The sequence below is a fragment of the Triticum aestivum genome, chromosome 6A (genome assembly GCF_018294505.1).
Source record: "Triticum aestivum cultivar Chinese Spring chromosome 6A, IWGSC CS RefSeq v2.1, whole genome shotgun sequence".
NCBI lineage: Eukaryota > Viridiplantae > Streptophyta > Magnoliopsida > Poales > Poaceae > Triticum > Triticum aestivum.
The window spans coordinates 170406514-170432191 of record NC_057809.1 but is presented as its reverse complement, the minus strand read 5'-3'; positions in this window follow the sequence as shown (position 1 = coordinate 170432191).

Below are 25678 nucleotides of genomic sequence, written 5' to 3'. Positions count from 1 at the left end.
GTAGCTTGATCTTTGAATTGGAAGGAAGCGAACTTGACGAAGTCCTCAGGCCTGACGTTACTGCACTCAAAATGCTTGCACAGATCCACAAGCCAATCGTCAGCATCGGTTGCCTCAACACAATTGCTAAAAGTCTTTGGCTCGTTAGCAAGGAACTGGTTGAGTGTAGCAAAGTGATTCTGATTGTTGCCTTGGTTCCCTTGGTTGCCTTGATTGTGCTCTTGGAGAATTTGCATGATCAACTGTGTGTTTGCATTGGTTGCGGCCATCACAGCTTCCCATGCCTCCGGAGGAGGTGGAGGTGGTGGCGGATCAGGATTCGGAGTCGTGCGCGTTGGAGGAGCCATCCTGAAGAGGTTGACATCCATTAGCACATTGATAGACAAATATTGAAGCTGAATCCAACGGAATGAAAATTGCAACATATAGTCTTCACATCCAAACAAAATGAACGAATGCATTCCTCTTGAAATGGTCACATATCCATAAATTGAGAAGCCACTTACAATTAAGGTAGAGAAATAAATCGACAAGGTACGGATCAAGAACGGATACTCGGTAAGAAATCCCAATCTCAAACAAACTATCCGTGGAAGAAGAACTAGAGCTACTAGAATCCCCACCTATGAAACTCCCGAACCTTTCCGGTTATGCAATGAGGTGTTGGGGATACAGGGGAAGCATAATATCTCACCCAAATCTAGCAAATCCTACATCCAGCTGTATCCATCCTTCAACACATAGCCGAGAAAAACTTCGGAAACCATCTACCTCAACCTTCAAAAAGCATCCGTTATACTAGTTATGGCGATACTCCCGAACTCCCGCCCTAGTACTAGGTGGCGTCGAGGTTATCTCACCAACGAACTGCATAAAAGAGATTTTCGATGTCGGCGTACTAAACTTAGGTATTCCAGAACTGCAATGATAAAATTATGACAACAACACCTCAGAGCTCAACTCCCCGGGACACTTCCACAAAACCCCTGACAGGAGGCACCAAGACAATGTTCTCATCATAAAACCATCGGAACGATTCCAAGATACCCGCGTGATAGGAAAAAAATTTAGTGAAATTTGAGAAGAGAAGAGTCAAAACTCTACGTCAGGATGCCTTACCAGAGCGATGAGGAGACTGGAAAGTAAAAAGAATTCCTAAACTCTCCGATATATAATTCCTAAATGACTCAAAACATTTTTTTCTAGACACAACTCGGCTGCTAAAAACGATCAATCAGTGGGGGCTCCTAAGGTCGGGGAAGGCTCTGATTACCAACTTGTAACACCCTAGATGCGACTATATCTCCCACGTGTCGAGGCACGACTTAGAGGCATAATCGCATTGAAGGCATATGTCGCAAGTTAGGAAATCTTCACAACATCCCATGTAATATAGATCATAAAAGGGGAGATAACATAGTTGGCTTACACTCGCCACGTCAATCAAGTACATAAACAACATTACATCATTCAAACACTCATGGCCCGACTACGGTGCCAAAATAAAAGATAACCCAACATGCGACACGGTCCCGATCACCCCCAACTGGGCACCACTACTGAACATCAGGAAAGGAAACATAGTATCGTTGAGAGTCCTCGTCGAACTCCCACTTGAGCTCAAGCGCATCACCTGGAGCGGAATCATCAGGCCCTGCATCTGGTGTAATAGTAATCTGTGAGCCACAGGGACTCAGCAATCTCGCACCCTCGCGATCAAGACAATTTAAGCTTATAGGTAAGGCAAGGTAAATATGTGGAGCTGCAGCAAGCGACTAGCAAATATGGTGGCTATCCTGTTCGCAAAAGAGAGCGAGAAGAGGAGGCAAAGCGCGAGCGGGAAACTAGAGAGCAACCTGCGCAAGCATTACTCCAACACCGTGTTCACTTCCCGGACTCCGCCGAGAAGAGACCATCACGGTAACTCACATTGTTGATTCATTTTAATTAAGTTAAGGTTCAAGTTATCTACAACCCGACATTAACAAATTCCCATCTGCCCATAACCGCGGGCACGACTTTCGAAAGTTCAAATCCTTGCAGGGGAGTCCCAACTTAGCCCATGACAAGCTCTCACGGTCAACGAAGGAATAGACCTCCTCCCGAGATGTTCCGATCAGACTCGGTACCTCGGTTCTTCAAGACACTTCGACAGGTTAGAACAAATCCAGAAACACCGCCCGAATGTGCCGACAAATCCCGATAGGAGCTGCACATATCTCCTTCTCAGGGCACACTCATATAGGTCAAGCTACGAGTAAAACCAACCCTCGAGTTTCCCCGAGGTGGCCCCGCAGGCTGCCTGGTTCGGACCAAAAGTCAGAGGAGCACTGGCCCCCCGGGGGGGGGGGGTTTAAAATAAGATGACCCTCGGGCTCCGGAAACCCAAGGGAAAAAGAGGCTAGGTGCCAAATGGTAAAACCAAGGTTGGGCATTGCTGGAAAAGCTTCAATCAAGACGAACTATCAAGGGGTTCCCATTATAACCCAACCGCGTAAGGAACGCAAAATCCGGGAACATAACATCGATATGACGGAAACTAGGGCGGCAAGAGTGGAACAAAACACTAGGGGAGAGGCCGAGCCTTCCACCCTTTACCAAGTATATAGATGCATTAAGATAACATGGCAAAATAATGATATCCCAACATGAAAATAATGTTCCAACAAGGAGCGGTCTCCAATCTTCACCTGCAACTAGCAACGTTATAAGAGGGGCTGAGCAAAGTGGTAACATAGCCAATCAACGGTTTGCTAGGACATGGTGGGTTAGAGGTTTGACATGGCAATTTGGGAGGCTTGCAAGCAAGTGGTAGGCATCGTAGCATTGGCATAGAAAAAGAGCGAGCATCTAGCAAAGCAAAGATAGTAGTGATTTCGAGGGTATGATCATCTTGCCTGCAAAGTTGTCAGAGTTGACTGGATCCCCGAAAGCAAACTCAACGGGCTCCTCGTTAGCGAACTCGGCTCCCGGATCTACCCAAACAAGACAAACAAGCAAACGGAGCACAATCAACCACGTGCAAGGATCAACAATATGATGCAAAGATGGTATGCTATGCGGGATGCGATGCGAGATGCATATGCAAGATTTGACAAGGGATGCATGAACCTGGCCTCAACTTGAAAAACCAAGTGTGCCACTGAAAAGATGAGATGAAATCGCTTGAAACGATATAAAGAACGCCGGAATCGGAGTTACAGTTTGGAAATGGCAAGCGATTCAAATATGACGTAGGTCTGCGATTTACAGCAAGTAGCCATCTAAATGCAACGAGATGAACATGCTACAGCACTCAACCATGACAACAAAATACATGGCAGGGATGCACTCATGATGCTTAACAAAAGTCTAGCATTGAGCTACGGCCAATTCATCCATTAACAGGTTCAAATAAGCATGGCAAAAATGCATATGTCAAACAGATTTCAGACTTAGTGAAATTAACACTTGTCTGGAATTTCAGATCAGGTAGCACTCTTCGGAGCATCAAAACTACATGCTACAGGACCTGAACATGGCAAAGTAAAGCATGGAATGGAGCTACTCAAAGAGCTTAACAAAAGTCCCTTAGTGACCTTGAGCCAAAAGGGATCGGAAAATAAGATTGCAAGCATATGAACATGGCAAAAACATAATCAGTTCTCAGACTTAGTGAAAACTGGAGCATTCTGAAACAGATATCAAGTAGGCATGTTTACGAGCTCGATGCACTCACTACAGAGCAAGTCATGGCAAACTAAGCATACACCCATCAATAATACACAAAATACAAGTTAGACATGGCAAGAACAATAACATAGCATGCACGGATCAACTACAACATCCACGGCAAAATCGCTAACAAGTAGACAATCTGCACAGATTCACGAAATAGCAAAAGTAGAGCTCGATTGGCTCAAGTTAGGGTGCTCCATAATTGCAAAGAAAGGCATGGATGGATAGAGCACTAAAGGATTATCAAAACATCCTTAGTGACCATCCTCAAAAGAGGCACGGATCACTAGAAAACAACATGAACATATGGCATCATGAGAAAAACAGATCAAGGACTTAGTGGAATTGCTAAGTCCCTGAAATCAGCATTACCAAGTGTCTCACTTCGCAAGCTTGTGCTATTCACCACACACATCACAAAATACATGGGTTGCACCTCTGGAAAGATGGCAAAACCCTTAACAAAACATATGTAGAGCTCATGGGCATATCATGCACACAATAATCATGACAAAAATGACAAATATCTAAATGGAGTAGCAGATCTGACAATTATCTCAAGTAGCACTCTTCTAACAGCATTTCGGGCATCAAGATGAACTCAAATGAAAATGATGCAATGGAATAAAATGATGTACTCTCTGAGACAAACATTTTGATATGCTATATGCCAAAAACAGAGCTACGGATGCGGAGATATAGCATGATGAACATGAGCAAATAATCTGCAGACTTAGGCGAAATAAAAAGGTCAACCCTAGGGTTTGAATTCCAGATCTAAGATCCGGGGCACGTTTCCCGAGGTCCGCCGGAATCACTGTTCACCGGAGGAGCTTGTGGCGGCCGGAGCTCGTGGCCGTCACCGGACTTGGGGGATCCGGCGGGAGGAGGACGGGGGCGGCACCGGCGAGGCGATGGCGGGCGGTGGCCGGACCAGGTGTGGCGGGGCGCGGGCGAGTCGCCGGCGACGAGGCAAAGCCCGGCGAGGTGGGCCGTGGCGGCGCCGGCCGGCGAGGCGGCTCGGCCGCGGGGAAGAAGGCAGCGGGGATCCCAGGCGCGGGCGCGGGGCGGCTCGGGCCGCGGGGGCCTGCCCCAGGACGCGCGGGCCGATGCGGTGGGAGACGGCGGCGGCGAACGGAGGCGTGCCACGTGGTGGCGGGAAGGCAGATCGGACGTGTGCGGCTTCGTCCGGACGTGTCCGGTGGCGGCGAGATCTGATTTTTTAGGGTTTAGGAGAGGGGATCCGCGAATTTGGAGGAGGGGGTCTTTATATGGGCATAGGGGGAGCTAGGAGAGTCCAAATGAGGTGCGGTTTTTGGCCACGCGATTGTGATCGAATGCTCTAGATGATGGAGAGGGTTTTGGTGGGTTTTGGGCCAAAGTGGAGGGGTGTTGGGCTGCAACACACACGAGGCCTTTTTGGTCCCTCGGTTAACCGTTGGACCATCAAACGAAGTCCAAATGGTACGAAACTTGAGAGGCGGTCTACCGGTAGTGAACCGAGGCCGCTTGGAAAGTCTCGGTCAAATCCGGAAATGTTTAATCCCCACACACGAAAGAAAGGTAGAAATGACCACCGGAGGAGAACGAAGCGCCGGAATGCAAAACGGACAATGGGGAAAATGCTCGAATGCATGAGATGAACACATATGCAAAAGCAATGCACATGATGACATGATATGAGATGCATGACAACGACAACAACACACGGAGACAAAAACCCGAACTCGAGAAAATAAAATAACTTAACGCCGGAAACGGCAAGAGTTGGAGTACAAATTGGGTAAGTTACATCTGGGGTGTTACAAAAGTATGCTATGCTATGTACCAGACCTATTGTGTACCTTGCCATGAGTTTGGCAAGGGGGTTTGATAGTGATCCAGGAGTGGACCACTGGACAACAGTCAAAGTTATCCTTAGTTACCTAAGAGGACTAAGGAAATATTTCTTAGTTATGGAGGTGATAAAGAGTTCGTCGTAAAGAGTTACATCGATGCAAGCTTTTACACCAATCCGGATGACTCTGAGTCTCAATCAGGATACATATTGAAAGTGGGAGGAATTAGCTAGAGTAGCTTCATGCAGAGCATTGTAGACATAGAATATTTGCAAAATACATACGGCTCTGAATGTGGTAGACCCGTTAACTAAACTTCTCTCACAAGGAAATCATGATCACACCTCAGTACTCTCTGGGTGTTAATCACATAGCAATGTGAACTAGTCTATTAACTCTAGTAAACCCTTTGGGTATTAGTCACATGGCGATGTGAAGTAATCACATAAAGATGTGAACTATTGGTGTTAGATCACATGACGATGTGAACTAGATTATTGACTCTAGTGCAAGTGGGAGACTGAAGGAAATATGCCCCAGAGCCAATAATAAAGTTGTTATTTTATATTTCCTTATATCATGATAAATGTTTATTATTCATGCTAGAATTGTATTAACCGGAAACTTGATACATGTGTGGATACATAGACAAAACATTATGTCCCTAGTAAGCCTCTACTAGACTAGCTCATTAATCAAAGATGGTTAAGTTTCCTAACCATAGACATGTGGTGTCATTTGATGAGCGGGATCACATCATTAGGAGAATGATGTGATGAACAAGACCCATCCATTAGCTTAGCATAATGATCATTAAGTTTTATTGCTATTGCTTTCTTCATGACTTATACATATTCCTTTGACTATGAGATTATGCAACTCCCGGATACGGGAGGAATACCTTGTGTGCTATCAAACGTACAACATAACTGGGTGATTATAAAGATGCTCTACAGGTATCTCCGAAGGTGTTTGTTGGGTTGGCATAGACCGAGATTAGGATTTTTCACTCTGAGTATCGGAGAGGTATCTCTGGGCCCTCATGGTAATGCACATCATGATAAGCCTTGCAGGCAATGTGACTAATGTGTTAGTTGCGGGATGATGCATTACGGAACGAGTAAAGAGACTTGCTGGTAACAAGAATGAACTAGGTATGAATATACCGACAATTGAATCTCGGGCAAGTAACATACCGCTGACAAAGGGAATTACGTATGTTGTCATTACGGTTTGACCGATAAAGATATTCATAGAATATGTAGGAACCAATATGAGCATCCAGGTTCCGCTATTGGTTATTGACCGGAGAGGTGTCTCAGTCATGTCTACATAGTTCTCGAACTCGTAGGGTCTGCACGCTTAACATTCGATGGCAATCTGTATTATATGAGTTATGTGATTTGGTGACCGAATGTTGTTCGGAGTATCGGATGAGATCACAGACATGAGGAGGAGTCTCTAAATGGTCGGGAGGTAAAGATTCATATATAGGATGATAGTATTCAGACACCGGAAGTGTTCCAAGGGTACCGAGTATGTATCGGGTCACCGGAAGGGGTTCCGGGCATCCCCCGGCAAAGATATGGGCCTTATTGGGCCAAGGGTGGGACAGACCAGCCCCTAGTGGGTTGTGCACCCCGATATGGCCGTCCTAAGTGGAGGAAGGAAAAAGGGGGAGGAAAGAAAATAGAGGGAATAGGATTCTCCCTTCCTTTCCCCTCTCCCCTCTTTCCTTCACCCCTCCAGAGATAAGGAAAGGGGGAGGCCAGATTGGAGGAGGCCCCCAAGTAGGATTCCTCCTACTTGGGGCACCCCATGGCTGTCCTCCTCCCCCTCCCACCTATATATATATATATGGGGAGGGGGCGCCTAGAACACACAACAAACATTGTTAGCCGTGTGCGGCGCCCCCCTCCACAGTTTACGCCTCCGGTCATATTCACGTATTGCTTAGGCGAAGCCCTATGCGGATCACTTCACCATCACCGTCACCATGCTGTCGTGCTGATGAAAATCTCCCTCGACACTTTGCTATAGTAAGAGTTTGAGGGACGTCATTGAGCTGAACGTGTGTAGAACTCGGAGGTGCCGTACGTTCGGTGCTTGATCGGTCGAAACGAGAAGAAGTTCGACTACATCAACCGCGTTAAACTAGCACTTCCACTTTAGGTCTACATGGGTACGTGGACACACTCTCTCCCTCTCGTTTCTATGCATCTCCTAGATAGATCTTGCGTGATCGTAGGAATTTTTTTGAAGTTGAATGCTACGTTCCCCAACAGATTTGTCACTCCGTGTATCGGAGAGGTATCTCTAGGCCCTCTCGGTAATACACATCATAAGAAGCCTTGCAAGCAATGTGACTAATGAGTTAGTTGCGGGATGATGTATTATGGAAAGAGTAAACATACTTGTTGGTAACGAGATTGAACTAGGTATGAAGATACCGATGATCGAATCTCGGGCAAGTAACATACCAATGACTAAGGGAATAACGTATGTTGTCATAAGGTTTGAACGATAAAGATCTTCATAAAATATGTAGCAGCCAATATGGGCATCCAGGTTTTGCTATTGGCTATTGACCAGAGAGGGTGTCTCGGTCATGTCTACATAGTTCTTGAACCCGTAGGGTCCGCACGCTTAATGTTCGTTGACGATATAGTATTATATGAGTTATGTTTGTTGGTGAACGAATGTTGTTCGGAGTCCCGGACATGATCACAGACATGACGAGGAGCTCCAGAAAGGTCTAGAGGTAAAGATTGATATATGGGATAATAGTGTTCGGTCTGCGGAAAGGTTCCGGAATTCATCGGAAGGGGTTCTGGCTGTTTCCTGAAATGTTTTGGCACGAGAACACTTTATTTGGGCCAAAGGGGAAAGCCCACAAGGTTTTTGGAAAGCGCAAAAGGAAGTTTTGCGGAGTCCAGGGGCCAGACGCTAGGGTCCTTGGCGTCTGGGTCCAGACATCGGGAACCCTAGCGTTTGGTGATACGTCTCCATTTTATCTACTTTTCCGAACTCTTTTCCCCTTGTTTTGGACTCTAACTTGCATGATTTGAAAGTAACTAACCCGGACTGATGATGTTTTCAGCAGAATTGGCATGGTGTTATTTTTGTGCAGAAATAAAAGTTCTCGGAATGACTTGAAAATTCATGGAGATGATTTTTGGAATTAATAAAAATACTGGTGAAAGAATCAATCGAAGGGGACCAGACCCTAGCCACAAGGGTGGGGGGCGCGCCCACCCCGTGGACCTCCACCGACCTCAATTCCAACTCAATATATTCACGTTCGGGGAGAAAAAATTAGAGAGAAGGTGAAAGGATCAATATAGTTGACTAGAGGGGAGGGGGGTGAATAGGCAACTAACAATTTTTAGCTTTTCTTGACCAATTTAAATTTGCATCAAAGTAGGTTGTCTAGATATGCAACTAGGTGAGAAACCTATATGATGCAACAACAACAAGTGCACGAGCAAGCAAGGGATACAACACAATATAAGCTTGCACAAGTAAAGGTAAGAGATAACCAAGAGTGGAACCGGTGGAGACGAGGATGTGTTACCGAAGTTCCTTCCCTTTGAGAGGAAGTACGTCTCCATTGGAGCGGTGTGGAGGCACAATGCTCCCCAAGAAGCCACTAGGGCCACCGTATTCTCCTCACGCCCTCACACAATGCGAGATGCCGTGATTCCACTGTTGGTGCCCTTGGAGGCGGCGACCGAACCTTTACAAACAAGGTTGGGGCAATCTCCACAACTTAATTGGAGGCTCCCAAAGACACCACGAAGCTTCACCACAATGGAATATGGCTTCGCGGTGACCTCAACCGTCTAGGGTGCTCAAACACCCAAGAGTAAGAAGATCCACAAGGGATTAGTGGGGGGAATCAAATTTCTCTTGGTGGAAGTGTAGATCGGCGCCTTCTCAACCAATCCCTAGAAAATCAACAAGTTTGATTGGCTAGGGAGAGCGATCGGGAAAAAATGGATCTTTGAGCAACAATGGAGCTTAGAGAAGGAAGAGGTTCAACTTGGGGAAGAAGACCCCCCTTTTGTAGTGAGAGGAAAAATCCAACCGTTACCCACCTACTCAGCCCGCAACATGCGGTACTACCGCACACACCCACGGTACTACCGCAGAGGCATGCGGTACTGCCGCTAGCACGATAGGAGCCATGTGAGGCCCTATTGTACAGGGAAATGAGCGGTACTACTGCTCTCCCTTGCGGTACTACCACAAGGCAGGGCTCATCCTGGGCTAGGAAGGCACGGACTAATAAAATTACATTCGTGACTACTTCCGCTGAGTTTCAGTCAATGTAAAAATCCGGCACGGTACTACAACTCAAAGGGAGCGGTGAGGGAATCCTGGATTAGGGGGTCCTAGGACAGCTGGACTATATCCTTTGGCCGGACTGTTGGACTATGAAGATACAATATTGAAGACTTCGTCCCGTGTCCGGGTGGGACTCTCCTTTGCGTGGAAGGCAAGCTTGGCAATTCGGATATGTAGATCTCCTCCCTTGTAACCGACTCTGTGTAACCCTAGCCCCCTCCATGTCTATATAAACCGGAGGGTTTAGTCCGTAGGACAATAACAATCATAATCATAGGCTAGCTTCTAGGGTTTAGCCTCTACGATCTCGTGGTAGATCAACTCTTGTAATACTCATATCATCAAGATCAATCAAGCAGGAAGTAGGGCATTACCTCCATCGAGAGGCCCCGAACCTGGGTAAACATTGTGTCCCCTGCCTCCTGTTACCATCCGCCTTAGACGCACAGTTCGGGTCCCCCTACCCGAGATCCGCCGGTTTTGACACCGACATTGGTGCTTTCATTGAGAGTTGCACTGTGTCATCACCATAAGGTTTGATGGATCCTTCGATCATCGACAACGATGCGATCCACGGTGAGGTTTTTCTCCCCGGACAGATCTTCATATTCGGCGGCTTTGTACTGCGGGCCAACTCGCTTGGCCATCTGGAGCAGATCGAGAGCTACGCCCCTGGCCATCAGGTCAGGTTTGGAAGCTTGAACTATATTGCCGACATCTGCGGAGACTTGATCTTCGACGGATTCGAGGCCATGTCAGGTGCGCCGCACAGTCACGACAAGCATGACTTATCTCTGCCGTAGGACGGTGTTCAGGGAGATTACACCTGTGGCTGCTCTGGCCCTCAATCCGGAGCAGATCGTGCCGTCCGATGACGGGTGGATGGATTCCGCCATGGAGGCCACACGCCCAGCAGCGACAAAGCCGAATACTAACTCCACCCCCTATGAGACATGTGTCGTCGGACCCTTGGATTCATCCCCAGCCACAGGCTCCGAACCGCCTGCATCCGTGCCTATTGAATCTGATTGGGCACCAATCATGGAGTTTACCTCCGTGGATATCTTTCAGCACTCGCCCTTGGGCGACGTGCTAAATTCATTGAGATCTCTCTCCTTGTCAGGAGACCCTTGGCTGAACTATATCCGGCTCGAGTGGGAAGCAGACGACAAAGAAATTTGTCCCCCACCCACCACCCACTTAATAGCCACTATCGACGACTTAACCGACATGATTGATTTCGACTCCAAAGACATCGACGGTATGGACGACGATGTAGGAAAAGAGCAAGAACCACCGCCCATAGGGCGCTGGACAGCCACTTCATCACACGATATATACATGGTGGATACACCCAAAGAAAACAATGATGAGGAATAGAGGGACGCAGCAGAGGATAATCCCCTCGAGAAGCAACCAAAGCGAGGACGTAGGCGCCACTCCAAATCCCACCTCGGCAAAAACAGCGATAAAGGCACAAGAAATAATAATATCTCAGTCGGCTCCAAAGAAAACGACGACCACATGGACCCAGCGACAGAGCAGGATGAACCAGCGAGCGGCGAACATAGTACGGAGCCACCGTCCGATCACGGCGACGCCGAGGGTAAAGCTTATCAACCTGTCTCCGGAGAGGAGAACAGTCCAGATGATGATGCACACATCATCCCAGAAAGGCACTTGGAGCAAGAGGACCTCCAGAGAAGGTTTATTGCCACCGCGAGGAGTCTGAAGAAGAAGAATCAAAGGCTTAAGGCCACGCAAAATACACTCAACAGTAGATGGAACAAAGTGCTCGACACTAAAGAAAAGTACGGTGGCAGCTGCCACACAAAGAGCTATCCAAAGCGCAAGCTGCTGCCCGAATTCGATGACGAGGCTCTAGAGCCTATACGGACGAAAAATAAAACGACCGATCAGCCAGATCGACCACCCTATGGCCGTGATAGGGCGGCTAACGATGTCACACATAAGTCAGCACACGATTTACGTAAGGACTCAGACCAAAAATCCGGTATGACCAGGTCCATCTACAGATATAGGAAGAGCGCTCCAATACAGAATCAAAACCGAACACTACAACCGTCAGAATGCTATGACACATCCAAATACAGGGGTGCCGCGCACCCCCTATGCTTCACCGATGAGGTTCTGGATCACGAATTCCCAGAAGATTCAAACCCGTGAACATAGAGGCATACGACGGAACGACAAACCCTGGGGTTTGGATTGAGGACTTTATCCTCCATATCCACATGGCTCGCGGAGACGATCTCCACGCCATCAAATACTTGCCCCTCAAGTTGAAAGGACCAGCTTGACACTGGCTGAAGAGCCTCCCTGAAAATTGAATTGGAAGTTGGGAAGAGCTTGAAGATGCTTTTAGAGCTAATTTTCAAGGGACCTATGTCCGACCTCCGGATGCAGACGATTTAAGTCATATAATTCAACAGCCCGGAGAGTCATCCCGGAAGGTTTGGAACATATTCCTCACTAAGAAGAATCAAATTGTCGACTGCCCGGACGCCAAAGCCTTAGCGGCTTTCAAACACAGCGTCCGGGATGAATGGCTCGCTAGACACCTCGGCCAGGAAAAACCGAGGACAATGGCAGCCCTAACAAGCCTTATGACCCGCTTTTGCGCAGGCGAAGACAGTTGGCTGGCCCGTAGCGGCACCAGCAACCCAGGCACATCCGAAGTCAGGGATGGAAATGGAAAACCACGACGCAATAAAAGCAAGCGTCGAAACAATGAAGACAACCCAGACAACACGTCGGTAAACGCCGGATTCAGGAGCTCTCGACCCGATCAACGGAAAAAGCCATTTAAAGGCAGTAGAGATGGACCGTCCAGCCTAAACAAGATTCTAGACAGACTATGTCAGATTCATGGCACCTCCGACAAACCCGCAAATCACACCAACAGAGAATGTTGGGTCTTCAAGCAGGCCGGCAAGCTAAACGCCGAACACAAGGGGAGGGAGACACCAAGCGAAGACGAGGATGAGCCTTGTCAGCCGAACACGGGGGGACAAAAAAATTCCCACCAGAGGTCAAAACAGTCAACATGATTCATGTAACGAAGAGGAGGAGCAAACACGCACTCCAAGACATATGCACCGTGGAGCCCTCTACCCCCAAGTTCAACCCTTGGTCGGCCTGCCCGATCACTTTTGATCGCGGGGATTACCCGACTAGTATCCGGCATGGAGGATCGGCTGCCTTGGTACAAGACCCAATAATTGACGGATACCATCTCACTCGAGTCGTTATGGACGACGACAGTAGTCTTAATCTGATATATAAGGACACAGTCCGCAAAATGGGGATAGACCCGACAAGAATCAGCCAAACCAACACCACCTTTAAAGGAGTAGTACCAGGCCAGAGGCCCGCTGCACGGGCTCTCTAGTACTAGAGGTTGTATTCGGTTCCCCCGACAACTTCGAAGTGAAAAGTTAACCTTCGACATCGGTCCATTCCGAAGCGGCTATCAAGCACTACTCGGAAGAACGGCCTTCGCCCGTTTTAATGCAATACCGCATTACGCTTATCTTAAGCTTAAGATGCTCGGTCCAAGTGGCATCATCACAGTCAGTGGAAACACAGAACAATCCTTACATGGTTACGGACGTTTGGCGGCTTTAGCATCCAAACACTGAACGCCCTCTCCAACCAAAATAAACAATCGGTCATCAAGACCGCGGACACGGCTAGACGAGTCCGGTGCACCACTAGCTGTAATAGCTCAGATAAACCTAAGACTGGGTCGATGGATATACCCCTATAGGTGGTGCTAGGGGCTTCCCCACATGTAAAAAGGACTACAGTTCGACTTGATCTTATTCAGATTGAATTTTAATTGTTTATTAAGAATAACCATATTTTCGCACGAAAACTTTCACCCGGGCTTTTCTCTCTTACAGATGGTCATCGTGCTACACCCTTCCAGGATACGGCACAACGGAGACACGGGAGCAGACGTGCAGCAGGGCCCTGTTCCAAGGTTTCTTTTTAGATTAAGACCCTGTGTAAACCTCTTTTACTCTCTCTTGTTGCTTCACACCCTTAGGATACTCAACATAACCAAGAGGGATGCTGGCGTTATTGAAATTTCGTCACGTCAGACCAATGCACGTACCTGGAAATTCAGGGCTTATTATTGAGGGTGTTACTCAGCCCAGTATATGTTGTAAAGACCGAATACCTTAGGGAGTGTTCGGCGTCGCGAGTTTGGCCTTATATGCATCAGCTCCGAATCATGTCTTTGGTCAATAGTTGGGTTTGCCCGGCTCCCGTGTTTTGCTACCTTACGTTCTGCTCTATCGGCTAAGGTGGCACCGGGAGAACTACTGCGATTGTGCCCTGGTTCATCTGGATGGGCACCTCAGTAGAGAAAGCCAAAAACTGTCTGTCATGATAAAGCGCGAGACTGGTTAACCACTTGAGGACTCAGCGGAATCTTCACGATTCCTCCGCATTAACGAAGGACCGCGTTTCCCGGTCATGTATGTACGCGCACTGTATTCTAATAAGCGCGGAAGTATCAGGGGCTATATAGTAGCCCCACTGTCAAACTCCTATGGCTAATTGAAAGTGTTAAAGCAATATAGTCCAATTGCCTTGTTCGCCGCGCTATCACCTCCTTAACGGACCAAGACGTTAGATCAAGTGTGAATATGCGCTTTTCCGAACACCGCCGCATTATATGCGTGGGGGCTGAAGCCGACGACTGCAAACTTTCAGATTATATACATACATAAAATGGCTGCACAAGAGGCATCATAATACTTTCAAACAAAATTATAAACACAATCTTTATAATCCAAATAGCATTGTTTTTACAATGGGGATACATGTCACTCGAACATGATACTCTTCGAGCACTAAGCCTCTATTAAATGAGTGCCTTCTGGGACTTCTACAAAATAGTGCTCGACCGAGCCCTGCTCTACGGCCGGACCCCGGGTTGCAATAGCAGTGGCATCCATCTTTGCCCAGTATGTCTTAACACGGGCAAGAGCCATCCGCGCACCCTCTATGCACACCGACCTCTTTACAATGTCGATATGCGGCACAACACCAAGGAATTGTTGCATTAAACCAAAATAACTATTCGGCCTTGGTCCTTCCGGCCAAAGATGATCCACAACATACCTCATGGCAAGCCCGGACACTGTGAGTGAGATGGAGCTCAGCCCACTCGGTCATTTGCTCATTTAACAGCAGCGGACGCGTTGGAGCACTGAATTGCGACCAGAACAACTTTTCCACTTCATGATTTTTTGATCTTTGAAAACGCAGTCACATCAGCAGGACTCATTGCCAAGTCCGAATACGTGTCTGCAGCACTCCATATTTGATCCAGAGGGGCATACTTCGGATCTCCGAACTTCGTCCACAACAAAAAGGGCTTCCCAGCCATGATCTCTCCGGCTTGACGAAGCTCCTCCTTCGCCGCTCTGATTTTAGAGCAGGTCTCCTTGGTTGCTACCATGGCTTTCTCCAGGTCCGCCGCTTTCGCTTGGCTTTCCTTTTCAAGAATCTCATACCGGTCAGCGGCATCCTTCAGCTCAACGGCCATCTTGGCTATTTTATCTTCGCTCTGGCGTTGAGAAGCCCGTTCGGCTCTTAACTCTTCGGCCACCTTTAGGGCGGCCGCATCACTTCTCCTGGCTTGTTCCTTGGCTCGGGCAAGCTCCGCCCGAAGGGTCTCCACGGTGGCAACTCCACCTGCAGTCACAACATGTTATAGATACTAGCATCATGCTCCTCTTAATATCTGTTAACCACCAGAGAATACATACCCTGTGCCTCGTCAAGCCGCTTGTTCACAAGCACAATGTCGGCATCTGCCATATCAAGTTGCCGCCTCAGTTCGGCAAACTCACCAGTCCGGCCAACCACTGGACCCTCAGCTGCCTGCACATGTGAGCAGCATGATCATTACATGGGACTATGATCCTCTGTTTGCCGCCTCTGGATAGCAACCAGAGTCTCAGGGGCTGCTATATGTATACAGCACACCTAGCGTGTGTGGTACCATAAATTTTTTTATATATTACTTTGCGTACCTCAAAACCTCTTAGCAGGCTCGTAAAAGCTTCATGCAACCCACTTTTGGCGGATGAGATCCCCTCAACCACCATACCCATTAAAGTACGATTCTCCTCCGAGATAGCCGCTTGCTCCAGAATACCCATCAGTACGTCCGGTTGTGCACCGGACAATCCCAAACTCTTTCTGTTTCTCTCCTTAGGAGCCAAATACTCCGGACTTTGGGTGGCCGAAGGGTTACCTTCTGGCCCTGGCGGATCAGGAGAAATCCTCCGTGATGACACCTCAGGGTCGTTCGCCCCAGGAGACTGGGAGACAGGGGGAGGCATTTCGCTCTCCATCATCTCCGGAAGAAGATCCCCCGAAGATGAACTCCGTCGAGAAGGGCTATGATCCGGACTGCAAGACATATGTCTCTGTTATTGTCCTCGGAGATAAAGCAGGATTTATTTATCAAAAGAACTCTGGTTCACTTACAGCTCGGTGGAGGGCTGATCCCCTTGCGGGCACTATGCGGCAAGGATGCCCTTCGGGGCAAGGCCCCCTGGCGAAAGATTCTTCCCTCATTTGGAAACTCTCATTTCCAAGTCCTCAGAGGCGGTCCTCTTCTTTCCTTGGGGAGAGGGAACTTTAGATTCTTCTCCCCGGTTATCCTCCTTTGTGGAGACACCAATTCCCCCGGTTTGGATGAGTAATGCATGAGGCCCACTTTTGGCTTCCTTATTCCTCCCTTTATCTTCCCCTGATGGCGCTTGGTAAGGTGCGAGCTCAAGCATCCTGGCTAGTACATGATCCGGTGAACCTTCAAGAAGGGGGGCCGAACACCTGATCATATTCGCCTTTCTTATCCAGTCCTGGCCAAGATCGATTTTTTCAGAATGATGTTGTGATAAATAAAAAGACAGCATGTTCGGCCGGATAAGTGGGTCCCTAGATACGTGGGTCCTTTCAAGATCATCAGCAAGAGAGGCGATCTCGCCTATCAACTCGAGCTTCCTTCAAACATTGCAAATGTGCATGACGTGTTCCATGTCTCTCAGCTCTGCAAGTGCTTCAAGACCCCTGACCGCACCGTCAACTTCGAAGACATTGATCTCCAAGAAGACCTCTCTTATCGTGAGCACCCAATTGCTATTCTTGAAGAGACTGAACGCAAGACTCGCAATAAGTCAATCAAATTCCTCAAAGTCAAGTGGTCACACCATTCCGACCGTGAAGCCACCTGGGAACGTGAGGATCACCTCCGTTCTGAGTACCCAACGTTTTTCTAGTCCTAGATCTCGGGACGAGATCCTTTCATGGTGGTGGAGTGTTGTAATACCCCGGATGTAATTTACCTTATATGTATCCCAACTCTTGCCATTTCCGGCACTAAGTTATTTTATTTTCCTCGGGTTCGGCTTTTTGTCTCTGTGTTTTGTTGCCTTTGTCATGCATCTCATATCATGTCATCATGTGCATTGCATTTGCATACGTGTTCGTCTCATGCATCCGAGCATTTTCCCCATTGTCCGTTTTGCATTTCGGCGCTCCTATCTCCTCCGGTGGCCCTTTCTACCTCTTTTCATGTGTGGGGGTTAAACATTTCCAGATTGGACCTAGACTTGCCAAGCGGCCTTGGTTTACTACCGGTAGACCGCCTGTCAAGTTTCGTACCATTTGGACTTCGTTTGATACTCCAACGGTTAACCGAGGGACCAAAAAGGCCTCGTGTGTGTTGCAGCCCAATACCCTTCCAATTTGGCCCAAAACCCACCTAAACCCTCTCCATCATCTAGAGCGTTCGATCATGATCGTGTGGCCACAAACCACACCTCATTTGGAGCTTCCTAGCTCCCTCTACCTCTATATAAAGGGATCTTCCCCGAAATTTTTGGATCTTTCCTACCCTAAACCCTAGCCCCCTTCTTCCTCCGCGCGTCGGACAGCGTCCGCCGGTGCTGGATGTGTCCGACCTGACCGCACCGCTGTTTCGCTCTAGTGGCATCCCGCCACGTGTCCCTCCGTCCTCTCCCGCCGCCCGCGGCCCGCCGGGCCCGAGGAGAGCCCCCGCGGCCCGGGTCTCCTCCGCCGCCGCCCGGGTCTTCTTCTTCCTCTCACGCCGCCCGACGCCACTTTGCCGCGACGCCGCCCCATCGTCGGCCCCTCGCCGGAACCCCTCAACCGTCACCCCGCCGCGCCTAACAGCGCCACTCGGAGCCACCACTGCGGCGAGCCTCTCCGTCATCTCCTCCTCCAGCCGGGTCTCCAAGTTCCACGACGAACTCCGGCCAACTCCGGTGCCAAGTACCACTCCGGCCGCTGTCGTCCACTGTTCCGGTGAAGTTTTCCGTCGATCCTCGAAATCCGCGCCAGATCTGGATCTGGGACAAAGGGTTGACTTCTTCCCCGAAAACCCTAGCTAATTTGCATTTTTCTGCATGTAGCATCTCCGCATACGTAGCTCCGAATTGTGCGTGTAGCATATCAAAATGTTTGTCTCAAAGAGTACATCATTTCATCTCATTGCATCATTTTAATTTGAGCTCATCTTGATGCCCGAAATGCTGTTGGAAGAGGGCTATGTGATGAAATTGTCAGATCCGTTTCATCAAATAGCTATTTGTCATTTTTGCCATGATTAATGTGTGCATGATATGCTCCTGAGCTCTACATGAGTTTTGTGATATGCCATGCCATCTTTACAGAGGTGCTTACCATGTATTTTTGTGATATGTGTGGTGACTAGCACAAGCTTGCAAAGTAGTGCAATCGGTAATGTTGCTTTCAGGGACTTAGAATTTCTCCAAGTCCTTGTCCTGATTTTGTCTTTATGTCATATGTTCATGTTGTTTCCTAGTGATCCGTGCCTCTTTTTAGGATGATCAGTCACGATGATTTGTTAACATTGTGGTGCTCTATCCATCCATGTATTTTTTTGCATTTATGGAGCAACCTAGCTTGAGTCAATCGAGCTCTACTTTTGCTATAAAATGTTCCTGGCAGATTGTTAACATGTTTAGCGATTTTGCCGAGCTTGTTGTAGTTTATCCGTGCATGCTATGATGTTGTTCTTGCCATGTCTACCTTCTATGCCATGTCTTCTTGCTGGGTGTATGCTTAGTTTGTTATGCCATGCTTTGTAATGAGTGCATCGAGCTCGTAAACATGCCTACTTGTTAATCTGTTTTGCATGCTCCAGTTTTTCACTTAGTCTGAATCTGTTTATGTTTTTGCTATGTTCACATGCTTGCAATTGTATTTTCTGAACCCTTTTGGCTTATGGTCACTAAGGGACTTTTGTCATATGCTTTGAGTAGCTTCATTCCATGCCTTGCTTTGCCATCATATGTTCCTGTAGCAGGTAGTTTTCATGCTCTAAAGATTGCTTCCTGATGATAAATTCCTGACATGCTGTTAATTTCACTAAGTCTGTAACCTGTTATCGTTTGCACTTTTGCCATGCTTGTTTGAACCTTCTATTGAGTGAATTAGCCGTAGGTCAGTGTTCATCTTTTGTCAAGCATCATGAGTGGATCCCTGCCATGTATTTTGTTGCCATGTTTGAGTGCTGTAGCACATTTTTTTTGATGAATTTAGTTGGCTACTTGCTGTTTATCGCAGACCGGTGCCATATTTGTTTTGCTTGCCATTTCCAAAACATGCATCCGATTCCGGTGATCTTTATATTGATTTCAACCGAAATCACCTCCCCTTTCCAGTGGTACTCTCGGATTTCCAAGTTGAGGCCAGGTTCAATCATTCATTTTCAAATCATGCATATGCATCGCATCCCGCATATCATGCCATGTTCATGTGTTGGTTGTTTACTATGTCGTGTGCTTCTTTTTGGTGTTGCTTCTTCGGGTTGGTTCTGATAACGTCGCGTTTGTGAGGACCCATTCGACTACGTCCATTTATCTTCTTCATGGACTCGTTCTTCTTCCTTGCGGGATTTCAGGCAAGATGACCATACCCTCGAAATCACTTCTATCTTTGCTTGCTAGTTGCTCGCTCTTTTTCTATGCCTATGCTACGATACCTACCACTTGCTTATCATGCCTCCCATATTGCTAAACCAAGCCTCTAACCCACCTTGTCCTAGAAAATCGTTGTTTGGCTATGTTACCGCTTTGCTCAGCCCCTCTTATAGCGTTGCTAGTTGCAAGTGAAGATTGGAGTTTGTGCCTTGTTGGAACAGGGATATTTTGTTGGGATATCACAATATCTCTTATTTAAGTAATGCATCTATATACTTGGTAAAGGGTGGAAGGCTCGGCCTTATGCCTGGTGTTTTGTTCCACTCTTGCCGCCCTAGTTTCCGTCATATCGGTGTTATGTTCCCGGATTTTGCGTTCCTTACACGATTGGGTTATAATGGGAACCCCTTGACAGTTCGCCTTGAATAAAACTCCTCCAGAAAGGCCCAACGTTGGTTTTACCATTCGCCACCTAGCCTTTTTTTCCGTTGGGTTAGGCCAGCCCAAGGGTCATCTTTATTTTAACCCCCCTGGGCCAGTGCTTGTCTAAGTGTTGGTCCAAACTAGAGCCCCTTGCAGCGCCACATCGGGGAAACTCGAGGGCTGGTTTTAGTTGTACAGATTGCTTATCCGGTGTTGCCCGAAGAACGAGATATGTGCAGCTCCTATCGTTATGTTGGCGCATCGGGCGGTCTTGCTGGACTTGTTTTACCATTGTCGAGGATGTCTTGTAACCGGGATGCCGAGTCTGATCGGATTGTCTTGGGAGAAGGAATATCCTTCGTTGACCGTGAGAGCTTGTGATGGGCTAAGTTGGGACACCCCTACAGGGATTTGAACTTTTGAAAGCCGTGCCCGCGGTTATGGGCAGATGGGAATTTGTTAATGTCCGGTTGTAGAAAACTTGACACTTAACTTAACTAAAATGCATCAACCGCGTGTGTAGCCGTGATGGTCTCTTCTCGGTGGAGTCCGAGAAGTGACACGGTGTTGGAGTTATGCTTGACGTAGGTTGTTCTAGGATCACTTCTTGATCATAGTTTCTCGACCGTGCCTTGCCTTCTCTTCTCTCTCTCATTTGCGTATGTTAGCCACCATATATGCTAGTCGCTTGCTCCAGCTCCACCTCACATACCTTTTCCCTACCTATAAGCTTAAATAGTCTTGATCGTGAGGGTGTGAGATTGCTGAGTCCCCGTGACTCACAGATACTTCCAAAACCAGTTTGCAGGTGCCGATAATACCGTGCAGATGGCATAACCAAGCTCAAGGAGGAGCTCGATGAAGACCTTGTTCGTAGTGTTGTTTCGTTGCCGTTGATCAGTAGTGGAGCCCAGTTGGGTCGATCGGGGATCTGTGTAGCATTTGGGGTAGTGTTCTTTTATTTTGGTTCCGTAGTCGGACCTTCATTGTATCTGGATGATGTAATGTTCTATTCATGTAATTGTGTGAAGTGGCGATTGTAAGCCAACTATGTATCTCTTTCCCTTATGTATTTCATGGGTTGTGTGAAGATTACCTCACTTGCGACATTGCTCTCAATGCGGTCATGCCTCTAAGTCGTGCTTCGACACGTGGGAGATATAACCGCATCGAGGGCATTACATACTACTCCCTTGAGCAGTACTACCGCATGCCACAGATCAGTAACACTAGAAAGCCTTCATCTTTGCAATGACAAGGGGAACAACCGGTGCTCCAATGAAGCAAGGAAAGGTGGTGCAAAGGAACAGATGTGTATGTGTTGATTCCACCCTAACCTTTCCGAAGCGGACCCCCTCTTAATAGTGCGGCTTTCCTACGACTCAAATCCACCGAAAAGAAACATAGAGAAACATCGCCTTCGATAGGTTCCGAGGGGCACCGAATCGTCTTGTGCGTAGACATGAGATATCTAAAATGCTCAATGCACACGATTAGTCCGCAAATGAATTGTCATCAATCACGAAAACCACTTAGGGAGAAATATGCCCTTACAACTCCCCCTTTTTTGTGGATTGATGACAATACGAGATTTGCACATAGGGATAAAAAAGGAACATAAGCAAACCCAACATCTATAAAATATAGATAGGCTCCCCCTAGATGTGTGCACTCTATAGAAGTGCTTTAGAATGCACGGCACTCATACTAGGACCAACACTCCCCCTATATTTTATAAACAAGGCAATCCTTGCAACAATATGAATGGCAAAAAGCAAGGATGCAAGGTATAGAAATGAGCATGAAGTAAAGGGCACATGACATAATAAGCTCACAATCTACTAAACATGCTAGACAATAGGATAAGACAGTAAAATAAGCTGGGGACATATGTCTTACACCATATGATAGTCTCCTGGACTCACACGAACACAACCGCAGACCAAAGCAAACGAGGTTCAACAAAATGAAAGCAAAACGAACCAAAACACGACACAAGACACAAGACTCGCAAATCCTACACTCCCTCCCCCTTTGGCATCGAGACACCAAAAAGGAAGAGAGGACACCTACGACACAGGTGGAGGCACGGCATCACCAGTCATGTTCGTCCTCCTCAGACTCCTCGGCAGCGCGGGATGTATAAGGAATTCCAGTCTCCTCCTCTGACTCACTGCTACCTCTTCAGCATGCGTTGGTTTTCCCTTGAAGAGGAAAGGGTGATGCAGCAAAGCAGCGTAAGTATTTCCCTCTGTTTTAGAGAACCAAGGTATCAATCCAGTAGGATACCTCACGCGAGTCACCTCGTACATACACAAACGAATAAGAACCTCGCAACCAACGCGATAAAGGGGTTGTCAATCCCTTCTCGACCACTTGCAAGAGTGAGATCTGATAGAAATAGTAATAATAAGATAAATATTTTTGGTATTTTTATGATATAGATTGAAAGTAAAGATTGCAAAATAAAATAGATTGGAAACTTGTATGACGGAAAATAGTCCCGGGGGCCATAGGTTTCACTAGTGGCTTCTCTCAAGATAGCATAAGTATTACGGTGGGTGAACAAATTACTGTCGGGCAATTGATAGAATTGAGCATAGTTATGAGAATATCTAGGTATTATCATGTATATAGGCATCACGTCTATGACAAGTAGACCGACTCCTGCCTGCACCTACTACTATTACTCCACACATCGACCGCTGTCCAGCATGCATCTAGAGTATTAAGTTCATAAGAACGGAGTAACGCTTTAAGCAAGATGACATGATGTAGAGGGATAAACTCATGCAATATGATATAAACCCCAACTTTTTATCCTTGATGGCAACAATACAATACGTGTCGTTTCCCTTTCTGTCACTGGGATCGAGCACCGCAAGATTGAACCTAAAGCTAAGCACTTCTCCTATTGCAAGAAAGACCAATCCAGTAGGCCAAACCAAACTGATAATTCGAAGAGACTTGCAAAGATAACCAATCATACATAAAATAATTCAGAGAAGATTCAAATATTGTTCATAGATAATCTTGATCATAAACCCACAATTCATCGGATCTCGACAAACACACAGCAAAAGAAGATTACATCGAATAGATCTCCAAGAGAATCAAGGAGAACTTTGTATTGAGATCCAAAGAGAGAGAATACGCCATCTAGCTAATAACTATGGACCCGATGGTCTGAGGTAAAATACTGACACATCATCGGAGAGGCTATGGTGTTGATGTAGAAGCCCTCCGTGATCAATGCCCCCTCCGACGAAGCGCCCGAAAAGGCCCCAAGATGGGATCTCACGGGTACAGAAGGTTGCGACGGTGGAATTAGGTTTTCGTGGTACCCTCTGATGTTTTCAGGGTACGTAGGTATATATAGGAGGAAGAAGTAGGTCGGTGGAGCCACGAGGGGCCCATGAGGGTGGAGGGCGCGCCTAGGGGGGTAGGCGCGCCCCTGCCTCATGGCTTCCTCGTTCGTTGCTTGACGTCCACCCCAAGTCCTCTGGATCATGTTTGTTCGGTTTCATTCCATTTGGACTCCGCTTGATATTCTTTTCCCGCGAAACGCTGAAATAGGCAAAAAACAACAATTTGGGCTGGGCCTCCGGTTAATAGGTTAGTCCCAAAAATAATATAAAAGTGTATAAATAAGCCCATTAAACAAACAAAACAGAATATATAATAGCATGGAACAATCAAAAATTATAGATACGTTAGAGACGTATCAAGCACCCCCAAGCTTAATTCCTGCTCGTCCTTGAGTAGGTTAATGATAAAAATAGAATTTTTGATGTGGAATGCTTCCTAACATATTTCTCAATGTAATTTCCTTTATTGTGGCATGAATGTTCAGATCCGAAAGATTCAATATAAAAGTTTAATATTGACATAAAAATAATAATACTTCAAAGCATACTAACTAACCAATCATGTCTTCTCAAAATAACATGGCCAAAGAAAGTTATCCCAACAAAATCATATAGTCTGGCTATGCTCTATCTTGATCACACAAAATATTAAATCATGCACAACCCCGATGACAAGCCAAGCAATTGTTTCATCCTTTTCATGTTCTCAAACTTTTTCAACTTTCATGCAATACATGAGCGTGAGCCATGGACATAACACTATAGGTGGAATAGAATGGTGGTTGTGGAAAAGACAAAAGGCGAAGATAGTCTCACATCAACTAGGCGTATCAATGGGCTATGGAGATGCCCATCAATAGATATCAATGTGAGTGAGTAGGGATTGCCATGCAACAGATGCACTAGAGCTATAAGTGTATGAAATCTTAACAAACGAAACTAAGTGGGTGTGCATCCAACTTGCTTGCTCACGAAGACCTAGGGCAATTTCAGGAAGCCCATCATTGGGATATACAAGCCAAGTTCTATAATGTAAAATTCCCACTAGTTTATGAAAGTGACAACATAGGAGACTCTCTATCATGAATATCATGGTGCCACTTTGAAGCACAAGTGTGGAAAAAGGATAGTAACATTGTCCCTTCTCTCTTTTTCTCTCATTTTTTTATTTGGGCCTTTTTTCTTTTCGCCTCTTTTTTCTTTTTTTTGTCCGGAGTCTCATCCCGACTTGTGGGAGAATCATAGTCTCCATCATCCTTTCCTCACTGGGACAATGCTCTAATAATGATGATCATCACACTTCCTTTTTGCTCACAACTCAGGAATTACAAATCAATACTTAGAACAAAATATGACTCTATGTGAATGCCTCCGGCAGTGTACCGGGATATGCAATGAATCAAGAGTGACATGCATGAAAAAATTATGAAAGCTGGCTTTGCCACAAATACAATGTCAACTACATGATCATGCATGGCAATTTGACAATGATGAAGTGTGTCATAACAAACAGAATGGTGGAAAGTTGCATGGAAATATATATCGGAATGTCTATGGAAATGCCATAATAGGTAGGTATGGTGGATGTTTTGAGGAAAGTATATGGTGGGTGTATGATACCGGCGAAAAGTGTGTGGTAATAGAGAGGCTAGCAAATGTGGAAGGGTGAGGGTGCGTATAATCCATGGACTCAACATTAGTCATAAAGAACTCACATACTTATTACAAAAATCTATTAGTTATCGAAACAAAGTACTATGTGGATGCTCCTAGGGTGATAGATTGGTAGGAAAAGACCATCGCTCATCCTTGACCGCCACTCATAAGGAAGGCAATCAATAAATAAATCATGCTCCGACTTCATCACATAACAGTTCACCATACGTGCATGCTATGGGAATCACAAACTTCAACACAAGTATTTATCAAATTCACAACTACTCAACTAGCATGACTCTAATATCACCAT